Source organism: Lissotriton helveticus, chromosome 4_1, assembly GCF_964261635.1.
Source record: "Lissotriton helveticus chromosome 4_1, aLisHel1.1, whole genome shotgun sequence".
Taxonomy (NCBI): Eukaryota; Metazoa; Chordata; class Amphibia; order Caudata; family Salamandridae; genus Lissotriton; species Lissotriton helveticus.
Window position 1 is genome coordinate 1,378,829,083 of NC_136063.1, and position 27,019 is coordinate 1,378,856,101.

Sequence of the window (27,019 nt, forward strand, 5' to 3'; positions counted from 1 at the left end):
TCCTATGAGCCCTGAGTCATTAATGCCGGTTAAATGAACTTGGGTTGGGTTCCCTGAATTGTAAGACTATAATTTGCAGACCCCTGCCTCCTGTCCTCTTTGATGCCCCCCTCTGTGTATTGTTGGATAGCTTCCTTTACCGCTGCTGAGATAATGATAATAATGCCTGCGCAAGGGGCTGTGTATCTATATTGCACACGCTACCGCTAGTGTCCCGAACCTCAGCCAAACTAGACAGCTTATTCTGTAGGCTCTGATCTGCTCCATTACCTTGTTGCAGGTCTTGAGTTTCTTTTGCAGCTTTAGCCTATTGTAGCTGACTCTTAACATCTGCAGGGGCTGGAGGTTCAGAATATCCACCTGCCGCCTCTTCGACTCTGCCTGGAAAGCGCTCATGCAGGGTGTCACCTATTATGGATTCTGTTGAAGAATCTGTCGTAATGCAGGCATGCAGCTGGTACCCCAGTGTATATCAATTGTATTAACAATTGCAACTTATTAATTTCCTTATCTAATGTTCCCTACATATGTGCTATGAGGAACACAAAGCATCATATTGAATATCCTCACAATATTAGCTAGTGTTAAGATTCCTGCTCAAATGAATTTATGTTAAATATGAGTCCCTTCATGATTTTGTTGAAATGCTGCTCAACCAATGGACTTCTTTGTTATTTAAATGTAGATTATGCTTGGACGTACTGACATTGAGGAAGGTGTTGTACTGAGATGTGTCTGTCAGTGCTTTGTGGCTTATAATAAAATCTTTAAAAATTCCAGTTAGTGCGCTTCATGTCTTGGCAATCCTGGAGTGGTTGTCTGGAGAACTGTTTATGAGCGGCTGTTTCACCCGAGTGTGTTGCAGCACCAGAGACTTGAGGTGCAATGGCGGGGGGACTGGGATTAGTATAGAATTATATATACTTTCATCCTATATCCAAGACATCTTGGACCTTGAACAACACAGGACATGTCAGACCATCTTATGGGACATGACCTAGAAGCGTTGCAAACCTTACATGCGCTACGAATGGACACTACACAAAATGAAAACAATGAGAAGAATAATGTGAATACTGATATTGGAAGTTTGGGTATTGAGCAAACCAGTTGTAAAAGCAATTTTAAAGCCAAATCTAAGTTCATCCCCAAAATGCCCTTCGATGCCATTGATTGTTTCCATGAGATCATGATTAAGGATTTAAATAATCTGAAAGCCGGCAATCCACAGTCAAGAAGTAAACGAAAATTCAATCTTTCAAAATCACAATGGTTAGCAGTCAAAGCGTTGAAAGATGACACATCTATCACAATCAGCATATATTTAACAAGGACCCCCTGAGTACACGGAAATGAGGTTCCTAGACCAGGGAAAAATAAACAATTGATATGTAACAATCTAGGCAACACAGAGGATAAGAATTGGAAGGGAACTGAGCTACAACGTAAGTTTTTGCTAAAAAATCCACAATTTATTCAGAATTGACAAAACACATACAATATCACATTTCAAAATTAATATCAGCAATAACAAATTTTACACAATAAAAAAATCAGAACATCATATAAAAAAGATCCAATTATTTATAGGGATACATATAAGGTAAAAAAAGGTTAAAGAGAGTGTGGCAAGTTATTTCTCTACGCGCGTTTCGGCGAACCAGCGCCTTCTTCTGGAGCAGCCACGAAAATTTCTAAAAGGAAAATTATATACAAGGAAAATTATACATAATATCAAATATATTCTTTAAAGCATGGTTTTAAGAAATGCAGTTTACAAATTCTAACAGTAGTCTCAGATTGTACTTTCCTATTTACATTAGTCATAATATTTTGACATATCCACATTTTTGATTTCGTTTCCTTGCTTTACTGGCAACGACAAATTGAAAGGCATATGATGGAATAGTAACGAATACAGGGACCTATAGTTGGAAGAAGCTAGCGAATACTGTTGTGGAGCCATGCGATTCCAACTATAGCATACACTTACAAGAATTGATACACTGTATGGGGTATACTACAGTTTCTTTGTTTCTATGATTGGTGATTCCGAAAGTCAGAATCCAGGAACTTTAAAAAGGATATATAATAGGAAGTTCCTAAAAATAGTTGTGAATAGACTTCTAAGTTTCGTTAGATAATAAGATGTACCTCATAGTTATAAGCCACTAACATGGAGATGAGAGATTATATGTAGAGCACAATCGCTATATCTGGTTCTAGGTGAGAGATTTTACTCTCCTATTTTCTGGAAATAAATGGACTTCTACGTTTCGTAAAATAAACAGATGCATCTAATAATTGGAGGCACTTACATAAAAACGGAGGATAATATGTAAAGCACGATGGTTGGATCTGGTTCTAAGTGAGAGGTTTTACTCTCCTCGTTTCTGGAGATAACACTATAGACCAAAAGAAAACAAGGGGGAACAAGGTAATGTTATATATAAGTCAATAGTTAGTGTCTCGAAATCAAGGCATTTTTAATGATGATTTTTACCTATTTCAATTTGTGTCCTGGATAGATTTCCAAGTTCAGTTTTTGCTATTTGATGCTTTTAGGTCATAGTTTTTATGTTTTATATTTCCTATAAACATAAATTTTGGAGTTTAGGAATTTATTTTAACCAAATATGTGTAGAATTCACGTTTTCTTTACGCATTATCAAGTGAAGTCGGTTAATTACCTGAAAAATTTAATAAAGTATCATTTAATCCAGCCGACCGGAATCAATGAATCACTTAGGCCAATAGAGGGCTTGGTTACTCGATACTACGATAACGCAATCCTCATGATGTGGGGATCTTGTTAGAGGTAATCTCCTGTATGTTGAAGGGAAATGTTTTAGAGTGAATGTTTGTTTAAATTTGAAACAACAGAAACTTAGTTAGTGTTTTCAATGCAGTAACAGATAAAGCCACTAACCTGGGGCTACAGTCCCCTTGGACCGTAGCAATGGGTATCTCGGCGTCCTGCTGCTGAGCGAGACTACCGGATACAAAGGCGGTGGGTGTTGGGGGACCCTCCCTTGCCGTCGTCGCTCCGTTTCTTCTCCGTCGCTCCTCCGAGTCTCCGCTCCTCTCCTCTGGGGCTTTCGCGTCCTGTCCACCTGTCCTGAACTCGCCTTCCTCGTCGTTCTCGCCTTCCCGACGCCAGTTCTCCTCCGAACCTCCTTGCCAGCTGCCTCTCCTCTCTCCTGATTGATTTTCCGTTGGTGACGTTCTTCTCTCGGCCTCCTCCGACACTAGACCGCTCACCCTTCCTGTATCGGGCGTCCAACCGGCCGCCATCTTGGAAACCTCAGCCTTATCACAAAGAAACGAAAAATGTAAATGAAAACAGTGTCATACAGCTAAAAGAGAGAGAGCGAGAAGGGAGGGAATCCTACAAAGTCATTTTGGATTGATCCTTCTGTGACAAATATACTTGCCATCGTTATTTATCCTATGAAAGATCACAGTTCAACTTAACTGTTCAATCCCCTGGGTGTGCGTGTTTGCAGCTCTATGATATATCTAGCTTCCAGCTGATGCAACAGCTTCACCCTATCACCTCCCCTCTATGTCACTGGGACATGATCCAGACAAAAATATCGCAACCTATCACTAAGTGAATTGTGCACTTCAGCGAAGTGTCTAGCCACTGGATAGTACTCCCAACATACTGGAGAGCACACTGGCATACCAAACAATAGAACACAAAATTTGTGTTGCAATTCATCAGTTTCTCAATGCCACGTTTCACCTTCCTCCCCGGGATTGAATACTCTTTCACTTTGGCTCTACGAAATAGCGCTACAAAATGAAATTTATATATCTTTGAGGATTAATATAATATTTTTTGTTGTTATATTAATCCTCAAAGATATATAAATTTCATTTTGTAGCGCTATTTCATAGAGGGATTATAGTCCCCCCTTTATTGTTAATAGTAGGGATCTTATAATTATTATTATATTCCTTCAGGGCAATGTTCGCGCGTCAACAGGAAGTTCAGAGATTATCCTGATACGGCTTGCTTTAAAAATAGAGTCTTCTTTCTATCGCGCCCAATAGTAAGCCTTTTCTTTCTTTCTACACGGAGCACACCTGAATCACATCGGCCCATTAGTCGCATTATAAAAACGCAACTCTCGGCGCATTCAGGCATTATCCATCCTGACACGACTGCAGAAACCCCGCGTCCCGCCGCCGGAAATCGAGAGCCCTGTTAATTTCGATTGGGTAAGATCTTCTTATCACTTAGTGTGATATTCTCACCTCTGACTTACTACTTATTTATACAACTCGTCCCAACTTTATCCCCTTTTTATCTTTATTTTTCAGACAGGGAGTTATTTTAAACCTCACCTTATCAACCCTATTGGAAGTAAATTAATAAGGTAACCAAAATTTATCTGTTAGTGCATTGAAAACACTAACTAAGTTTCTGTTGTTTGAAATTTAAACAAACATTCACTCTAAAACATTTCCCTTCAACATACAGGAGATTACCTCTAACAAGATCCCCACATCATGAGGATTGCGTTATTGTAGTATCGAGTAACCAAGCCCTCTATTGGCCTAAGTGATTCATTGATTCCGGTCGGCGGGATTAAATGATACTCTATTAAATTTTTCAGGTAATTAACCGACTTCACTTGATAATGCGTAAAGAAAACGTGAATTCTACACATATTTGGTTAAAATAAATTCCTAAACTCCAAAATTTATGTTTATAGGAAATATAAAACATAAAAACTATGACCTAAAAGCATCAAATAGCAAAAACTGAACTTGGAAATCTATCCAGGACACAAATTGAAATAGGTAAAAATCATCATTATAAATGCCTTGATTTCGAGACACTAACTATTGACTTATATATAACATTACCTTGTTCCCCCTTGTTTTCTTTTGGTCTATAGTGTTATCTCCAGAAACCAGGAGAGTAAAACCTCTCACTTGGAACCAGATCCAACCATCGTGCTTTACATATTATCCTCCGTTTTTATGTAAGTGCCTACAATTATTAGATGCATCTGTTTATTTTACGAAACGTAGAAGTCCATTTATTTCCAGAAAATAGGAGAGTAAAATCTCTCACCTAGAACCAGATATAGCGATTGTGCTCTACATATAATCTCTCATCTCCATGTTAGTGGCTTATAACTATGAGATACATCTTATTATCTAACGAAACTTAGAAGTCTATTCACAACTGTTTTTAGGAACTTCCTATTATATATCCTTTTTAAAGTTCCTGGATTCTGACTTTCGGAATCACCAATCATAGAAACAAAGAAACTGTAGTATACCCCATACAGTGTATCAATTCTTGTAAGTGTATGCTATAGTTGGAATCGCATGGCTCCACAACAGAATTCGCTAGCTTCTTCCAACTATAGGTCCCTGTATTCGTTACTATTCCATCATATGCCTTTCAATTTTGTCCTTGCCAGTAAAGCAAGGAAACGAAATCAAAAATGTGGATATGTCAAAATATTATGACTAATGTAAATAGGAAAGTACAATCTGAGACTACTGTTAGAATTTGTAAACTGCATTTCTTAAAACCATGCTTTAAAGAATATATTTGATATTATGTATAATTTTCCTTGTATATAATTTTCCTTTTAGAAATTTTCGTGGCTGCTCCAGAAGAAGGCGCTGGTTCGCCGAAACGCGCGTAGAGAAATAACTTGCCACACTCTCTTTTACCTTTTTTTACCTTATATGTATCCCTATAAATAATTGGATCTTTTTTATATGATGTTCTGATTTTTTTATTGTGTAAAATTTGTTATTGCTGATATTAATTTTGAAATGTGATATTGTATGTGTTTTGTCAATTCTGAATAAATTGTGGATTTTTTAGCAAAAACTTACGTTGTAGCTCAGTTCCCTTCCAATTCTTATCCTCTGTGTTGCCTAGATTGTTACATATCAATTGTACATCTATCACAATCAAACAGTCTGATAGAAACAGCAATGTGGTAGTTATGTCGAAAGCACTATACAAGGAGGAAGCATTACGCCTTTTTGGAGACAGGACCTGCTGTACGAAAGTCAAAAGAGACAGGTATAACATCAGTGTTTTATAATTTTATGACTTACATGACGAATGGAGAACAAGTGGTATTTTGGAAGAGGACGAGTTTCAGTATATGAAAGTGGAATGTCTTATGTTGCCTACATTGTACCACTTGCCCAAAGTGCATAAAGACACTCTCAAACCACCAGGGCGTCCCAAAGTTTCAAGTAAAGAAAGCCTGCTAGAAAAGGCATCTATTCATGTGGACCATTTCTTGTTTCCACTGGTAAAAGATCTTAGCTCTTTCATTCAGGACACAGCTGATTTTATAAGACATGTCCAAGACATTCAATGGGAACCGGACTTTCTCCTCCTCACTATGGACATAACCAGTCTGTACACTTGTATAGCACATGACGGAGGCCTTATGTCTCTTAAATACTTCCTGAAAACTAGGACCCTGGAATTTCAGATGCATAGCAGGATGTTACTTGAGATTGCTGAATTCTGTTTATGTAACAACATTTTCTTTTTGGGGGTCGGCTCTATTTACAAACACAGGGTACCGCAATGGGCACGTGCTTTGCCCCAGCTATGCAAATTTTTTCGTAGGCTGGTTGGAGAACCACGTGGCTGGGGCAGAATACAATGAAAGGTGGGTCAAAAAAATTGCCCTCTGGGCGCGATATATTGATGACCTCTTCATTGTCTGCAGGGGCACCCCTGGAGAAGCAGAAGAATACATCAGAGTTCTGAACAATAACACACTTAATCTCAGTTTCACAAGCTATATGAGTAAAACTGAAGTGCCTTTTTTAGATCTCTCAGTGCTTGTCGCCAATGACAAGATATGCATGAAACTTTATAGAAAGCCTACTGCAGGCAATACGGTTCTGCATTTCAAAAGTCAACACCCACGAAGCTTGATCCATAGCATTCCCTATCGAGAGTTGTTTAAAAAGGAACTGCACACTCTGCAGACTACATGCAATCTGCTAGCGAGTCTCTGGGTAGATTTAGACAGAGGAGAGACAAGCACTTTTAAGGTAAAAGGGGCCGAGGAGTCTCAAGCAGGTGAGGATGCAGAAACTGTGAGACTGATTTTGGGCTTCTCTTCAGAGTCAGGAATAATCAGGCAGTTGGTTGAAAGAAACTGGGAAATGCTGCAGACAGACAGCTTTATTGGCATTTTGGTACCAAGCAGGCCCGACATTACTTATCGGAAAAGCAAATCTATAAAAGTCCTGCTAGTACGCAGCCATTTTGTAGAGACTATGCAAAAAATACCAGTGGCAGGATTTTTTCCGTGCACTTCTTGCAAGGCCTGTAAAAGTAGAGCCAAAGTGAAAGAGTATTCAATCCCGGGGAGGAAGGTGAAACGTGGCATTGAGAAACTGATGAATTGCAACACAAATTTTGTGTTCTATTGTTTGGTATGCCAGTGTGCTCTCCAGTATGTTGGGAGTACTATCCAGTGGCTAGACACTTCGCTGAAGTGCACAATTCACTTAGTGATAGGTTGCGATATTTTTATCTGGATCATGTCCCAGTGACATAGAGGGGAGGTGATAGGGTGAAGCTGTTGCATCAGCTGGAAGCTAGATATATCATAGAGCTGCAAACACGCACACCCAGGGGATTGAACAGTTAAGTTGAACTGTGATCTTTCATAGGATAAATAACGATGGCAAGTATATTTGTCACAGAAGGATCAATCCAAAATGACTTTGTAGGATTCCCTCCCTTCTCGCTCTCTCTCTTTTAGCTGTATGACACTGTTTTCATTTACATTTTTCGTTTCTTTGTGATAAGGCTGAGGTTTCCAAGATGGCGGCCGGTTGGATGCCCGATACAGGAAGGGTGAGCGGTCTAGTGTCGGAGGAGGCCGAGAGAAGAACGTCACCAACGGAAAATCAATCAGGAGAGAGGAGAGGCAGCTGGCAAGGAGGTTCGGAGGAGAACTGGCGTCGGGAAGGCGAGAACGACGAGGAAGGCGAGTTCAGGACAGGTGGACAGGACGCGAAAGCCCCAGAGGAGAGGAGCGGAGACTCGGAGGAGCGACGGAGAAGAAACGGAGCGACGACGGCAAGGGAGGGTTCCCCAACACCCACCGCCTTTGTATCCGGTAGTCTCTCACAGCAGCAGGACGCCGAGATACCCATTGCTACGGTCCAAGGGGACTGTAGCCCCAGGTTAGTGGCTTGGGGAGAAAGTTGGAAGAGAAGGTTGGCGGGAAAGGGATTGTGGGGACTGTGGCGCAAATAGTGCACGATAAGCAGGTGTGCATGTGGATTGCCAAAAGAGCCCTCATTGTCCCTTATTCTTTCTCCAAGTTCTGACTACCTTCCACGTACCCGGTGACCCCAGGTGTTATGGTGAAGGGGAGCACACTTTAGAGCCATAGCATTAAAGAAACGGTTATGACAAAGGTATCTTTTGTTTTGTTGTTTCTGTTTGCTTTTGAGAGGACTGGTCCTGAAGACAGTAAGAGAGGACGAAGACTGGAGGCGTCGAAGACAGCTTTCTACTAAGGACTGTGTATCTGACTTCCTGTAGCAGAATGCCTCAATAACCGTGAGACTTACACAACCTGTTTAAGACTGTTAGCGTGAAATAAAAACCGCTGCGGTTAATACTGTCACTGATTAACTGATAATTCCATTATACCCCTAACTGAGAAACTGCTACAGTGGTGTCAGAAGTGGGATACTGGTAATTTGATACAAGATGGCGCAACCAGTGACAGTACAAGATATAATAACGCAATTAGCAGAGGGACAGAGAAATCTACAACTAGTGTTTGAACAACAAAATCAGAATGCACAAAAAGAAAGAGAGTTATTTCAAGCGACCCTGAAGGAACAAGCGGTTCTCTTAACGAGTAACCAGAAAGTACAAGACACTGCCATTTTACGGCTCACGGATGCTATTTCTACTACCCGAATACACCCAAATATACCAAACTGTGTGTTACAGAAATTTCAAGAAGGGGAAGATCCAGACTTTTTCTTTACGAACTTTGAAAGGGTTGCTACCACTGCTACTTGGCCTCCAGAAGGATGGGGCCAATACATAACACCATTACTATCTGGAGAACTACAGGCGGCCTACCAAGCTTCTAATCCGGCAGGAGTAACTCCTTATCCCGAGATCAAGAAAGCGATCCTAGAGAGACTAGGTTGTGATCAGGACTATTAGAGAACACGCTTTTTCGTAAGGAAAAGTGGGCCACAGGGGACAATCCTCGAGCACTGTTCTATCGGGTCCAAGACCTAGGAAACAGGGGGCTTCAACCTCATAATTCCACTATGGACGAAGTAACAGAGCAGATTTTCTTGGAACAATATCTGGAGGCGTTCCCTGCTAACACCCGAGCCTGGTTAAAGCAACACCCCGGGTTGACTTCCCAGTCTGCTATCGTGCTAGCATGTGCATATCATAGGTCCCCAGACTTTAAAGCCCCTACCGGGAGAGCTCCCATTATTTTTCCCAAGACTACACCCAGAAACCTTGTTGATAGTGGAGACAAACGTAACTGTCCTATCACACGGTCTACACCCAAACCCTTTACAAAATCAACACCACAAGCTCAGATGGGACCCCAGTGTTTTAGATGTGCAGAGTGGGGGCACATCTCCCGAAACTGTCCCCTAAACAATGATGGTTCCGAACCAATGGAAGGGGGTTGGTCCCGAGGAAGGGTTCTCGTCACGGGAATGAGTAGGAAAAGATATAAGAAAGACATTAGGCTTAATGGTCGGCCTGTTGAGGCTTTGCTAGACACGGGGTGTCATCACACAGTGGTAGCTCAAGATTTAATACCTTTGAATTCCATATGTGAGGGTGAAACCGTGTTAGTTTCCTGTGTTCATGGGGATGTTAAGGAGTATCCGTTAGCTGAGGTGTTACTAGAAATAGACGGATATCCTCAAGTACGGAGAGTCGGAGTAATGCCAAGGCTCCCAGAGAGTATTCTGCTAGGTACTGACTTACCCCAGTTTCATGATTATTTAATTGAGGCATCTGAACAGGAAGCCAGAATAGACTGGTTGCAAGAGGCTCCCTTTTCTAGTGAAAAACTAGATAAACCAAGAGACCGAGAGCATAAATCCAAAAATGAGAAAAGAAAAGACAAGGAAAGATATACAAGTGCTTGTCAATCGATTGCCTCATGTTTACTTTCTTCCCCAGAACACGGAGACACTCCGGCCCGGAGTTTCCGTGCAGCACAGAAAGAGGACAGCACCCTTACAAATGCCTGGAATCAAGTGCAGGAGGTCGACCCAGAGAAGGTAGGACCATACTTTTTTATAAATCAAGGATTGTTATACAGAGCAAGTGAAGGGCAGGGTGGAAAGACAGAACAGCTATTGGTACCCGTAGCATTCCGAGAACAAGCCTTACAGGTAGCTCATAATCAAACAGGAGGGGGTCACTACGGTCAGGAGTTGACATTGAAATATTTACTAGACCTATTCTATTGGCCAGGAGGGTATCAGGAGACGGCCAGATTCTGTGCCACTTTTCCAAAATGTCAGTTAATTAATCCATCTAAGGATAAGAAAGTCCCACTTTGTCCCATGCCCATTATTGATGTTCTATTTCAACGTGTAGGGATGGACTTGCTAGGGCCATTAATTCCTTCAGCTAGGGGGCATCAATATATACTGGTCCTAGTAGACTACGCTACCAGGTATCCTGAGGCTATACCTCTTACTAGCATGACTACCTTATCAGTTGCTCAAGCTATGATATCTTTTTTCTCTAGAGTGGGTTTCCCCTTGGAGTTGTTAACAGACCAGGGAACTCCTTTTATGGCTAAGCTTATGAAGGAAATATGTCAGCTTTTGGGAGTTCAGCAGATTCGAACAGCAGTATATCACCCACAGACAGATGGACTAGTGGAAAGGTGCAACAGAACTATTAAGACCATTCTAAAGAAGTTAATAGGGGAGACGGGGAGGGATTGGGACAGAAAGCTCCCCTTAGTCTTATTTGCCATTAGGACGCCTGAACAGAAATCCACAGGGTTCTCACCATTTGAACTGTTATTCGGGAGAAAGCCTCGCACCTTGTTAGACATGGCAGCAGAACAGTGGACCGAAGAAGAAGATAAGGGAAAACCTCTTCTAGGGTACATGCAAACCCTAAAAGAAACACTAGCTACTCTATGGGACACAGTACACCAGAATATGGACAAAGCTCAAACCATACAAAAAAAAAATATGATCAGAAGAGTCAGATAAGGGAATTGACTGTTGGAGACAAGGTGTTCATTTTGCTTCCTTTTTCTGATAAGAAACTGTTAGCTACGTGGCAAGGACCATACACGATAACGAAGAAAATGACACCAGTTTCTTATAGGGTAGCTGTACCACATACCAATAAGGTGGGGCAAACATATCACATTAATCTACTCAAGAAGTGGGAGGACCTGATAATACATCCCAAGATCAGACCGTAGTCCAAAGCATTAACCATGTGACTATAAATAAACCCCTAGATTTGCCTCAGGAGATGAGGAGTTCTGAACAAGAAGAATCACCTGTCATGGGATCCAAGTTATCCTTAGGTCAAAAACAACAGTTAAAACAACTACTCAAGAGTTATCCAAAACTCAGTTCAGGCATTCCCGGGAGAACTTCATTGGTAACTCATGACATTGTCACCCAACCCTGAAAGGTAGTGAATGTACGGCCTTACCACATACCTGAGGCTAGAAGAGAGGCAGTAGAACAAGAAATAGAAAAGATGATGCAAGCAGGAATAATTGAGCCTTCCAGGAGTAATTGACGCTCTCCCATAGTGTCAGTGCCTAAAACGGATGGCAGCATCCGCTTTTGCATTGACTTCAGACAGGTAAATGCCCATTCCAAATTTGATAATAACCCCATGCCCCGAGTGGATGAGTTAATAGAGAGAGACTGGGGGAAGCTCAAGTAATGTCCACGATTGATTTAACCAAGGGATATTGGCAAATTCCCTTAACTGAGGCAGCTCAGGAAAAGACAGCCTTCTCTACACCATCAGGGTTAGATCAATTTAAGGGGATGCCGTTTGGGCTACATGGAGCACCAGCAACCTTTCAAAGGCTTATGGACCTCCTACTGCGAGCCCATCAAAATTATGCAGTTGCTTATTAGGACGACATTGTTGTATATAGTCCTGATTGGAAGACTCACTTAGAACACCTCCAGAGCTTGTTTGAGACATTGACTCAAGCAGGGTTAACAATGAACCCAAAGAAAACTACCTTAGGCACTTAGGGTATACCATAAGTGAGGGAACCCTTACACCACAAATCAACAAACTAGAAGCTATTCAGAGTATTCCCAGACCCAACACTAGGAGAGAAGTACGAGCATTTCTGGGGTTAGTGGGGTACTATAGGAGATTTATCCCTCAACTATCTGTTGTAGCAAGTCCTCTCACAGACCTACTAAGAGGGAAGCCTGCTAGAGCCAAAATCGAATGGGGTCAGTCTCAAGAAACAAGTTTTAATACTCTAAAGACTTTACTCTGTGAAGCTCCCTTATTGATTTGTCCTGTCCTGACTATAAGAAGTCATTTGTGTTACAAACAGACGCCTCGGATAAAGGTCTTGGAGCAGTGTTATCCCAACCAGACTCCCAAGGGATACTGAAACCAGTGTTATTCCTAAGCAGGAAGCTGTTTCCCAGAGAGACTCGATATGCTACCATGGAGAAGGAATGCTTGGCCCTAAAGTGGGTTATTGGATCCCTGCAATACTATTTATTGGGAAGAACCTTCTGTCTAGTAACAGATCATGCACCTTTGACTTGGTTAGCGACTAATAAGGAGACCAATGCTAAAGTATTAAGATGGTTCCTAGCATTACAGCCTTTTTCTTTTCAGACTCTATATATTGCCAGGGAAATTTCAAGGGAATATGGATTACCTATCAAGATTTCCTACATCGGAATGGCCCGATTGTCCATCTCCAGAAGAGAGGCAATGTGATAAGGCTGAGGTTTCCAAGATGGCGGCCGGTTGGATGCCCGATACAGGAAGGGTGAGCGGTCTAGTGTCGGAGGATGCCGAGAGAAGAACGCACCAATGGAAAATCAATCAGGAGAGAGGAGAGACATCTGGCAAGGAGGTTCGGAGGAGAACTGGCGTCGGAAAGGCGGGAACGACGGGGAAGGCGAGTCCAGGACAGGTGGACAGGACGCGAAAGCCCCAGAGGGGAGGAGCGGAGACTCGGAGGAGCGACGGAGAAGAAATGGAGCGACGACAGCAAGGGAGGGTTCCCCAACACACGCCGGCTTTGTATCCGGTAGTCTCTCACAGCAGCAGGACGCCGAGATACCCATTGCTACGGTCCAAGGGGACCGTAGCCCCAGGTTAGTGGCTTGGGGAGAAAGTTGGAAGAGAAGGTTGGCGGGAAAGGGATTGTGGGGACTGTGGCGCAAATAGTGCACGATAAACAGCTGTGCATGTGGATTCTCAAAAGAGCCCTCATTGTCCCTTATTCTTTTTCCAAGTTCTGACTACCTTCCACGTACCCGGTGACCCCAGGTGTTATGGTGAAGGTGAGCACACTATAGAGCCATAGCATTAAAGAGACGGTTATGACAAAGGTATCTTTTGTTTTGTTGTTTCTGTTTGCCTTTGAGAGCACCGGTCCTGAAGACAGTAAGAGAGGACGAAGACTGGAGACGTTGAAGACAGCTTTCTACAAAGGACTGTGTATCTGACTTCCTGTAGCAGAATGCCTCAATAACCGTGAGACTTACACAACCTGTTTAAGACTGTTAGCGTGAAATAAAAAACGCTGTGGTTAATACTGTCACTGATTAACTGATAATTCCATTAAACCCCTAGCTGAGAAACTACTACATTCTTTCTCGCTCTTCTATCTTTTCCTTTTTTGTATAGATCATCATTACACCCCAATAGGATCTAATGACTTATGAGGAGGGGTATAAAGCTTCCTAAAAGATATATTTTTTAGAGCTATTGTGATTAGTCATTTTGAAGCCACTGTTGAGATTCAAAGCCCATTTAAGGGCTCAATTTTGCAACAACGATTCCTTATTTTCTACCAAGAAACTGTAAGGGGGTCATTGATTTATTGTGTATATATTATATATATTCACTGAAAAAACCATAGGTTTCACACCAGTTATACTTAGCTGGAAATTTTACTCGCATAAAACCATTGAAATTCCCACGTTATAGTTAGTTGGACTCACTATAACTTGCGCATGCAATGCACTGCTGATGACGTCACATATTACATCACTCATGACATGGTCAGTGACATCACTCATGACATCACTGATGACACCATCCAGTGAATGTGTGTGAATCCGGGCCGGTCCCCCCACGCACCGCGCACACTCTCTGCGAGTGAGCCCAGGCTGCCCCCGATCCCGCCGAGTGCCGCCGCTGCCCGCAGCTGTGCTCCTGTGGTAATTTACATCGCTCTGTCTCTGTGCTGTTCCCTGTTGTTTATATCGATCTGCCTCTGCGCTTTTCCCCGCTGTAATTTCTTTCGTTTTTGTGACTGCATTCTAAGTTTCATTGGATCGTACTTTTCTGTGCTGTAATTTCTTTTGTTTTGTGACTGCATTCTAAGTTTCATTATATTGTCCCTTTCTGTGCTGTTTTTGTTCCCCCTCTGGTGTGCCCAGCCCCGGTCGCGTTATCCGCCCGCTCCCCGCCGCTGCCCCCCTGTGGCCCCGCCCCCTTCCCTCTCACTCCCTTCCCATTCGCCGCCCCGCTCCTGCCTCCCAGCTGCTCCTCCCCTGCTCCGCCCCCCCACTCTCCTCATATGGCAGAGTGGCAAACGCCCAGCGTTGACCCGCAGCGGGCGCGCCAAAGGTAAGCCCGTCTGCGCCTGGACCGCGCCCAGCGCCAGACCCCCTGGCCCCCGAAGACACCAGCCCACCCGCAGGACTTACGACGCCACCGAACTCAACGCACTCAACTCCGGCCGATTCCCTGGATGCTACCGAGCCACCCCGAGACGCACCCACGGACCCTTCAGCTGCCACTCCTGCAAGTACACCTGCATCCGGACCTGCCCAGCGCCATCACCCACCAACCCGAGCACCAGCAGCAACCACCTGAAGTGCATCCTGCTCAACACTCGCTCCGTCCACAGACACGCCATCCAACTCTGGAACCTGATCGACACGACATCCCCAGCGTCGCCTTCCTCACGGAAACATGGATGAACGCCTCCTCAGCGCCAGACATCGCCATCGCCATCCCGGACGGATACAAGATCACCCGGAGGGACCGCGTCAACCAGACTGGAGGAGACATCGCCATCATCCACAAGAACACCATCCGCATCACAACCTACACCGACGACACCCTCACAGCCACCAAACACTTGCACTTCCAGATCCACACCGACCCCAAGACCACCCTCAGAGGCACCGTCATCTACAGACCCCCAGGACCACGCACAAAATTCAGCGAAGACATCGCCGACTTCATCAGCCCGCACGCCCTCCCCTCCGCTGACTACATCCTCCTCGGGGACCTCAACTTTCACCTGGAGAACAACAACGACCGCAACACCACCACCCTGCTGGACAACCTCGCCAACCTCGGTCTCAAGCATCTGGTGACCTCCCCCACCCACTACGCCGGACACACACTCGACCCCATCTTCTCATCCAGCAAGCACATCGCCTTCAGCCACGCCACCGGACTCCACTGGACGGACCACAGCTGCGTCCACTTCAGCTTCAGAAAGAACACGACCCACCACCACCAGCAACAGGTCGCACGCAGAAGCTGGAACAAGACCACAGCCGACCAGCTCACCACATCCCTGAGCCAAGATCCCCCCGCCAGCTCAGCGAACCCCAGCCAGGCCACCAACAACCTCACGAAGTGGATCAGCAACTGCGCAGACGACCTCGCCCCACTGAGGACCCCGCCCAGCAGACCCGGCAGTAAGAAAGCGTCTTGGTTCACCGACAAACTCAAGAGCTCCAAGAAGAACTGCAGAGCCCTCGAGCGAGCATGGCGCAGAGACCCAACACCAGACAACATGACCACCCTCAAGCACGCAACTCGAAAACACCACCAACTGATCCACACCACCAAGAAAACCGCATTCAAGGAACGACTGGACAACAACGCACACAACAGCAAGGAACTCTTCAACATCGTCAAAGAGCTCTCCAACCCCAACGCCGGAAACAACGACATCACCCCATCACAAGACCTCTGCAACTCCCTCGCCTCCTACTTCCACGACAAGATCGCAGACATACACAACAGCTTCAGCACACAACCGACGCACCCCACGACCGCACCAATGCCCCCCACCACCACCCTTCGCGCCTGGACCCCGATCAACACCGAAGAAACCCAACGCACGATGAACTCCATCCACTCCGGATCCCCAACCGACCCCTGCCCTCACCACGTCTTCAACAAGGCCGACTCTGTCATCGCACCCCACCTGCGGAACATCATCAACACCTCCTTCGACACCGCTACCTTCCTGGAGAGTTGGAAGCACGCCGAACTCAGCGCTCTACTGAAGAAACCATCAGCGGACCCCACCGAACTCAAAAACTACCGCCCCATCTCGCTCCTCCCGTTTCCGGCCAAAGTCATCGAGAAGACCGTCAACCAGCAGCTGGCCGCCTTCCTCGAGACGAACGGATCCCTCGACCTCTCGCAGTCTGGCTTCCGGGCCAACCACAGCACCGAGACCGCCCTCATCGCAGCCACCGATGACATCCGAGCCCTGCTCGACAACGGGGAAACTGCGGCCCTCATCCTCCTGGACCTCTCTGCGGCTTTCGACACTGTCTGCCACCGCACCCTAGTGCAGCGCCTCAGCAACGTCCGAATCCAAGAGAAGGCACTAGAATGGATCATCTCCTTCTTCGCCGGAAGGACACAGATAGTCCGCCTCCCCCCGTTCAGGTCCGAGGCCACCGAAGTCATCTGCGGCGTACCACAAGGATCATCACTCAGCCCCACCCTCTTCAACGTCTACATGAGCCCCCTCGCGGCCATCGCACGCCAACATAACCTCAACATCATCTCTTACGCCGACGACACCCAGCTGATCCTCTCCCTCACCAACGACCCCGCCACCGCCAGAGCCAACCTACACGAAGGGATGACAGACGTAGCCGAGTGGATGATGAACAGCCGCCTGAAACTGAACTCAGACAAAACGGAAGTCCTCATCCTGGGCTCTTCACCCTCCGCCTGGGACGACTCCTGGTGGCCCACCGCCCTGGGCAGCGCACCCAAACCAACAGACCACGCACGCAACCTGGGCTTCATCCTGGACTCCTCCCTCTCCATGACCAGACAAGTCAATGCCGTCTCCTCGTCGTGCTTCAACATCCTACGCATGCTACGTAAGATATTCCGGTGGATCCCCACCGAGACCAGGAAGATGGTCACCCATGCTCTCGTCACCAGCCGACTGGACTACGGCAACTCCCTCTACGCCGGAACCACCGCCAAACTCCAGAGGAAACTCCAGCGGATCCAGAACGCCTCAGCAAGACTCATCCTCGACATCCCCCGACACTGGCACATTTCCAGAAACCTGAGAGTCCTGCATTGGCTCCCGGTCAACAAGAGAATCACCTTCCGTCTCCTCACCCACGCACACAAAGCCCGACACAACCAAGGCCCAAGATACCTCAACAGCCGCCTCAACTTCTACACTCCCGCACGCCAGCTTCGATCGACCAGCCACGCCCTCGCCGCCGTCCCCCGCATCTGAAGAGCCACCACAGGAGGAAGGTCCTTCTCCTACCTGGCCGCCAAGACCTGGAACTCCCTCCCTACCCACCTCCGCCTGACCCAAGACCACCTCGCCTTCAGGAAGCAGCTCAAGACCTGGCTGTTCGAGCAGTAGCGGACCCCCCCCTACCCAAGCACCTTGAGACCCTCCAGGTGAGTAGCGCGCTATATAAATGCATTGATTGATTGATTGATTGATCTTTCCGAGAAATAAATATGTGTTATATATGTATATGTAAAAGTTGATGGAAGAATAAATGTTTAAATAAGTGTTTAGATGTTTAAAAAAAAAAAAAATTTGATTGGTTAACTGGCTTATTAAGTGTATCTTAGGCAATACATATATTAGTGAGTAATGTTTAAATATTTAAATATAAGGATTAGTGTTTCACTTTCTGTATAAGTGACTGCATGGGTTGGTGAGTAGCTACATGTGTATGTATACGGGTTATTAGATGTTTGTTTTAGTATCAGTATGAGTGTTTGTGTGGTTTGCTGGGGGTATTACTTAGCACATAGATGCATGAATAACTGACTCTCTGTATGTGTTTTGAAGACAGCATATGTGCAGGACTGTATGGGTGGATGAGTGTGTATATGTGTGCGTTAGTGGATGACTGTCTCACTAGTGTCTTTATCAGTAACTACATATGTTTTAATCTAGTATATGTGAATATTGATGTATGTAAGTGAGTATATGTGAGAGTATGAGATTGTAAGAGTTCCTGTTTAAATAAGTATGTGTTTCTATAAGTGATTGTTTAAGAAAGTAAGTATGTGTAAGTTTCCTTAGAAGTAAGGTGGTTGTGTGTGTATAGCTGTATATGCAAATAAATGGATGTTCAATAGTCTATTTGCATGTGTGAGTATGTGTGTGAGTAACTTTTGGATGACTGTCGGTGTGTAACAGGATGTATAGGTGTATCACTACATATGATGAGTGAGTATATGTATGAGTGACTATGTAGAACTGTTTGTGAATAAGTGGATGTGTATATAGATGGTGGAATTACTGAATTGGTCGTTGTAACTGATATGGGTATCTCCATGTTTTTGAACATTTTAGTTTCTATTTTTGAATATGTGTTTCAAGGGTTACATTACAGTGAAAGGAGGTCTGTCACTGTGTCACAAGGATGGTGTCATCAGTGATGTCATCAGTGATGTCACTGACCATGTCATGAGTGATGTAATATGTGACGTCATCAGCAGTGCATTGCACGCGCAAGTTATAGTGATTCCAACTAACTATAACCTGGGAATTTCAATGGTTTTATGCGAGTAAAATGTCCAGCTAACTATAACTGGTGTGAAACCTATGTTTTTTTCAGTGAATTTAATAGGTTTTTTAAATGCTAATTCCTAACTATAACTGGTGTGAAACCTATGGTTTTTTCAGTGAATTTCAATGGTTTTTTAATAGCAAATCTCTATAGGTATGAAAAGTAATATTTTTTATAACGAATTTTTTATTGTATAATTATGTAATAGTATTTTTTTTTTTTTGCCCCGGAGCGCTTCCGGGGAGCGTACCGATGCGATAACCGGTAAGCGCAGTGCTTTGGCGCGCCCCGGGGCGCGTACCGGTGAGCGTCGCGTTAGCGCTATTCTCGCGAACGAAAACAACATCGTGACGTATCGCGTAGCCGCGTGATGCGTCATATGACGCACTACGTAAGCGCACCCGGAAGTACTCGAGCGCATACGATTGCGCAACGTAAGCGCCGCCGGGCACGCACCGGGGCGCGTAGCGTAAGCGCGTCGGGTCATGTGACCTGAAAATAACACTTTTGATTGGTTCAGAACACTTTTGGTTTCCAAATGATGAGAAAGCCCAGGTCATGAGACCTGAAAATAACACTTTTGATTGGTTCACAACAGTTTTGTTTTCCAAATGATGAAAGACCCCACCTTTTTTCCTCATTTTCACTTTGTTGTTCGAGTGAAGAAGACCTGCATTCATTCTGTGAGAAATGGCTTTACTAGTAGCAGCTGCAAGTGCATCTGCACCACCACCACCTCCACCACCACCACAAGGACCACCACAAGACCACATTGGTTGTCAAGAAGAAGAGGAGGACGAACAGGAGGAGGAGGAGAGGGACTTTCTGCCTGAGGACAATCCCCCATACAGACCCAAGGAACATTTTATTTGGAACTTTTACAAGATGCCAAGGAGTGCAAAAAAGGTGAATGCAGCTAAGGTGACTTGCCTCATCTGTGGCCAACAACTGTCAAGAGGGAACCCAAAGAAGAAGTATTCTTTTGGGAACCACACTATGATTCGACATATGCAGAGGAAGCACCCGAATAATTATTCGGCAGCAGAGGTCAGGGAACTGACCAAGAACCCTCCCCATCCTTTTTCTTCAAGCGCCTCCAATCAACCCACTCCATCGGGTGCAGAGGCTAGGGAGATGGTCTCTAATGTACAAACCAGGTTTGCAAATTTTAAATTTGTTTGCAAATATTGCAACAAAACAATTTCATATGGTGCGCAAAGCATCACTTTACTCAATTGAGCTGCAGACAACCATCACTGCAGCAAGCAACTTTAATTTTTTTCTATTTTTTTTTGCTCCAGTTGAGCTGTTTGCAATTCCCTGTGTTTTGTTTGACCCCAGAAAAACTACAAAAAAAATATAAAATTGTTCAGAAAAGCCAAAAAAAGTAAAAAAGTTCAAAAAAACAATAAAAAAATATAAAACAACAATAAGAATAAAAAACAGTTCTTTTCAGAACTACCTCCAATTTATATAAAAATGCTACATTTAAAAACAACTCTGTCTTTCTTTTTTTCTCCAGGGTACGCGTACCGGTACGTGTACCGATACGTGTACCGGGGCGCGCACCCCCTCAAAAAAATAAATAATAATAATGAGTGTGTGTGTGTGTGGTGGGTGTGTGTGGGGGGGTGGATGTGGGGTGTGTGTGGGGGGGGTATGTGTGTGGGGTGTGTGTGTGTAGGATGTGTGGGTGTGTGTGTGGGGTGTGTGTGTGGGTGTGTGTGTGTGGGGGGGGGTGTGTGTGTGAGGAGTGTGGGTTTGTGTTACTATCCTTGTGGGGACTTGGGCATGATAACACACTCACGCTGTGGGGACTTGATTGCACTGTGGGGACCTGAACCCAGGTCCCCACAAGGTAATGACTTCTAAATGATTAAAAATGACTTCAGGAACATCTGTGTCAATTTTTACAACTTTTGAAAAAATTGCCTTGTGGGGACCTGTGTTTCATAATGTGTGTTTATATTTTTGCTCGCTCTGTCCCCGTAGGCAGGAGGTGGTACTGCAGTCCTAAACACACTTTGCATTTTAAACACACATTGCTCACAGAAACAAATACTAGCAGCAGAAAGGATGCACATTTCGAAGGGAAAGCTCCATATCCCTTTATTTATCCAAATATTTTGAATGTAAATTAACCTTTTCTCTACATAAAAACTTATTTACATGATGCTGCTATTGAATTTAGTCTTTTTGTGTCTGAAAAGTGTGGTTTTATGAGCATTTTTAAAATCTATTTGAGTTGGAACACTTCACTATTGCCATGTGATCTTTATCTTCAATTAATGAATGATGGTGCACTGGACTGTGATATAAAGTAAATGATTCTGATCATGTTTTGTAAATAACTTAGAGGACTATTCAGGCCCAGTGTTCAGAGCCCTTGTCTTTTTTCGCTATTGCAAAGTCAATTCACTCCAAAACTCTGCCCATCCTTTGGTGGACTAGCCAGCCAGAGTCGACTTCAGTGCTGGTGGTGCCTGGTGCAACAGTCTTTTTTGGTGATTTCTTGATATTCCTTAATTGCGAATTTGCAAATTGCGAATTCGCAAATAAGAAATACTTTCCCATTCACCAGGAGTCCCATAGCAAGGAATGGGAAGTTATTCTCAATTTGTGATTCGCAATTTGCTAATCGCAATTTGAGAATAATTTGAAGGGTGCAGGGGTGCTGCACCCCTGAAATTTACATGTGTGTGCATATGGCGCACATACATGCCCTAAGGGCATGTATGTGCGCCACATGGCACCTTTACAAATGCCAAAAAGTGCATTTGTAAAATAATTTGAGATTTCTTAATTGGAATTCGCACAACTTGAGTGCTTTATACATAGCATTTAAGGAATCGCAATTTGCGTTTCCTTAAATGCTGACGCAAAATTAAGAAATCGCAAATTTTGTGATTCCTTAATTTTGCGATGCGATTTCCATGATACATCGCATTTTCCTTATTTTTTCTCGCAAACGCTGTTTTTTTGCGAATCGCAGCGTTTGCGAGAAAAAAACGGATGATACATCTGCCCCAAAATGTATGTTTACCTCTTTACTACACAAACACAAAATCTGCACCATTTGCCAGCAAGTTTCGTGACACATTTTTCCTGATGAAAATTCCGTCTGAACAAATTCTTGGGGTGAGAAATGTGTCCTCCAGTTGTAATCCAATACATCGTTTGCGTTAAAAACAAGCATTTACAATGCAATGGTTTCGCCTTTGGAAAAGTTAGAGTTATTGGCATTGTAAATGACAACATTTTATTTATGTGTTGGTTTTGAAAACAGATAAATAAATGGCATTGTCATTTACATTGCCATTAGCTTAATCTCTGCAGTCACTCTGCACCCTCTAGCACTCCCTAGCACTCCCTACTCACTCTGCACTCTCTAGCACTCCCTAGAACTCCCTACTCACTCTGCACTCTCTAGCACTCCCTACTCACTCTGTACTCTCTAGCACTCTCTAGCACTCCCTACTCACTCTGTACTCTCTAGCACTCCCTAGCACTCCCTACTCACTCTGCACTCTGCACTCCCTATGCACTCTGCACTCTGCACTCCCTATGCACTCTGCACTCCCTATGCACTCTGCACTCCCTATGCACTCTGCACTCCCTATGCACTCTGCACTCTGCGCTCCCTATGCACTCTGCGCTCCCTATGCACTCTGCGCTCCCTATGCACTCTGCGCTCCCTATGCACTCTGCGCTCCCTATGCACTCTGCGCTCCCTATGCACTCTGCGCTCCCTATGCACTCTGCACTCCCTATGCACTCTGCACTCCCTATGCACTCTGCACTCCCTATGCACTCTGCACTCCCTATGCACTCTGCACTCTGCACTCCCTATGAACTCTGCACTCTGCACTCCCTATGCACTCTGCACTCCCTATGCACTCTGCACTCCCTATGCACTCTGCACTCCCTATGCACTCTGCACTCCCTATGCACCATGCACTCTGCACTCCCTATGCACTCTGCACTCCCTATGCACTCTGCACTCCCTATGCACTCTGCACTCCCTATGCACTCTGCACTCCCTATGCACTCTGCACTCCCTATGCACTCTGCACTCTGCACTCCCTCTGCACTCCCTATGCACTCTGCACTCCTTATGCACTCTGCATTCCCTATGCACTCTGCACTCTGCACTCCCTATGCACTCTGCACTCCCTATGCACTCCCTATGCACTCTGCACTCCCTATGCACTCTGCACTCCCTATGCACTCTGCACTCCCTATGCACTCTGCACTCTGCACTCCCTATGCACTCTGCACTCCCTATGCACTCTGCACTCCCCATGCACTCTGCACTCCCTACGCACTCTGCACTCCCTACGCACTCTGCACTCCCTATGCACTCTGCACTCCCTATGCACTCTGCACTCCCTATGCACTCTGCACTCCCTATGCACTCTGCACTCTGCACTCCCTATGCACTCTGCACTCTGCACTCCCTATGCACTGTGCACTCTTCACTCCCTATGCACTCCGCACTCCCTATGCACTCTGCACTCTGCACTCCCTATGCACTCTGCACTCTGCACTCCCTATGCACTCTGCACTCTGCACTCCCTATGCACTCTGCACTATGCACTCCCTATGCACTCTGCACTATGCACTCCCTATGTACTCTGCACTATGCACTCCCTATGCACTCTGCACTATGCACTCCCTATGCACTATGCACTCCCTATGCACTCTGCACTCCCTATGAACTCTGCACTCCCTATGAACTCTGCACTCCCTATGAACTCTGCACTCTGCACTCCCTATGCACTCTGCACTCCCTATGCACTCTGCACTCCCTATGCACTCTGCACTCCCTATGCACTCTGCACTCCCTATGCACTCTGCACTCCCTATGCACTCTGCACTCCCTATGCACTCTGCACTCCCTATGCACTCTGCACTCCCTATGCACTCTGCACTCCCTATGCACTCTGCACTCCCTATGCACTCTGCGCTCCCTATGCACTCTGCGCTCCCTATGCACTCTGCGCTCCCTATGCACTCTGCGCTCCCTATGCACTCTGCGCTCCCTATGCACTCTGCGCTCCCTATGCACGCTGCACTCCCTATGCACTCTGCACTCCCTATGCACTCTGCACTCCCTATGCACTCTGCACTCTGCACTCCCTATGCACTCTGCACTCCCTATGCACTCTGCACTCCCTATGCACTCTGCACTACCTACGCACTTTGCACTCCCTATGCACTCTGCACTATGCACTCCCTATGCACTCTGCACTCGCTATGCACTCTGTACTCCCCATGCACTCTGCACTCCCTATGCACTCTGCACTCTGCGCTCCCTATGCACTCTGCGCTCCCTATGCACTCTGCGCTCCCTATGCACTCTGCGCTCCCTATGCACTCTGCGCTCCCTATGCACTCTGCGCTCCCTATGCACGCTGCGCTCCCTATGCACTCTGCACACTCTATGCACTCTGCACACCCTATGCACTCTGCACACCCTATGCACTCTGCACACCCTATGCACTCTGCACTCCCTATGCACTCTGCACTCTGCGCTCCCTATGCACTCTGCACTCCCTATGCCCTCTGCACTCCCTATGCCCTCTGCACTCCCTATGCACTCTGCACACCCTATGCACTCTGCACACCCTATGCACTCTGTACTCCCTATGCACTCTGCGCTCCCTATGCACTCTGCGCTCCCTATGCACTCTGCGCTCCCTATGCACTCTGCGCTCCCTATGCACTCTGCGCTCCCTATGCACTCTGCACTCCCTATGCACTCTGCACTCCCTATGCACTCTGCACTCCCTATGCACTCTGCACTCCCTATGCACTCTGCACACCCTATGCACTCTGCACTCTTCACTCCCTATGCACTCTGCACTCTGCACTCCCTATGCACTCTGCACTATGCACTCCCTATGCACTCTGCACTCCCTATGCACTCTGCACTCCCTATGCACTCTGCACTCCCTATGCACTCTGCACTCCCTATGCACTCTGCACTCTGCACTCCCTATGCACTCTGCACTCTGCACTCCCTATGCACTCTGCACACCCTATGCACTCTGCACTCTGCACTCCCTATGCACTCTGCACTCCCTATGCACTCTGCACTCCCTATGCACTCTGCACTCCCTATGCACTCTGCACTCTGCACTCCCTATGCACTCTGCACTCCCTATGCACTCTGTTCCCTATGCACTCTGTTCCCTATGCACTCTGTTCCCTATGCACTCTGCACTCCCTATGCACTCTGCACTCTCTATGCACTCTGCACTCTCTATGCACTCTGCACTCTGCGCTTCCTATGCACTCTGCACTCCCTATGCACTCTGCACTCCCTATGCACTCTGCACTATGCACTCCCTATGCACTCTGCACTCCCTATGCACTCTGCACTCCCTATGCACTCTGCACTCCCTATGCACTCTGCACTCCCTATGCACTCTGCACTCTGCACTCCCTATGCACTCTGCACTCTGCACACCCTATGCACTCTGCACACCCTATGCACTCTGCACTCTGCACTCCCTATGCACTCTGCACTCCCTATGCACTCTGCACTCCCTATGCACTCTGCACTCCCTATGCACTCTGCACTCTGCACTCCCTATGCACTCTGCACTCCCTATGCACTCTGTTCCCTATGCACTCTGTTCCCTATGCACTCTGTTCCCTATGCACTCTGCACTCCCTATGCACTCTGCACTCTCTATGCACTCTGCACTCTCTATGCACTCTGCACTCTGCGCTTCCTATGCACTCTGCACTCCCTATGCACTCTGCACTCCCTATGCACTCTGCACTCCCTATGCACTCTGCACTCCCTATGCACTCTGCACTCCCCATGCACTCTGCACTCCCTACGCACTCTGCACTCCCTACGCACTCTGCACTCCCTATGCACTCTGCACTCCCTATGCACTCTGCACTCCCTATGCACTCTGCACTCCCTATGCACTCTGCACTCTGCACTCCCTATGCACTCTGCACTCTGCACTCCCTATGCACTGTGCACTCTTCACTCCCTATGCACTCCGCACTCCCTATGCACTCTGCACTCTGCACTCCCTATGCACTCTGCACTCTGCACTCCCTATGCACTCTGCACTCTGCACTCCCTATGCACTCTGCACTATGCACTCCCTATGCACTCTGCACTATGCACTCCCTATGTACTCTGCACTATGCACTCCCTATGCACTCTGCACTATGCACTCCCTATGCACTATGCACTCCCTATGCACTCTGCACTCCCTATGAACTCTGCACTCCCTATGAACTCTGCACTCCCTATGAACTCTGCACTCTGCACTCCCTATGCACTCTGCACTCCCTATGCACTCTGCACTCCCTATGCACTCTGCACTCCCTATGCACTCTGCACTCCCTATGCACTCTGCACTCCCTATGCACTCTGCACACCCTATGCACTCTGTACTCCCTATGCACTCTGCGCTCCCTATGCACTCTGCGCTCCCTATGCACTCTGCGCTCCCTATGCACTCTGCGCTCCCTATGCACTCTGCGCTCCCTATGCACTCTGCACTCCCTATGCACTCTGCACTCCCTATGCACTCTGCACTCCCTATGCACTCTGCACTCCCTATGCACTCTGCACTCCCTATGCACTCTGCACTCCCTATGCACTCTGCGCTCCCTATGCACTCTGCGCTCCCTATGCACTCTGCGCTCCCTATGCACTCTGCGCTCCCTATGCACTCTGCGCTCCCTATGCACTCTGCGCTCCCTATGCACGCTGCACTCCCTATGCACTCTGCACTCCCTATGCACTCTGCACTCCCTATGCACTCTGCACTCTGCACTCCCTATGCACTCTGCACTCCCTATGCACTCTGCACTCCCTATGCACTCTGCACTACCTACGCACTTTGCACTCCCTATGCACTCTGCACTATGCACTCCCTATGCACTCTGCACTCGCTATGCACTCTGTACTCCCCATGCACTC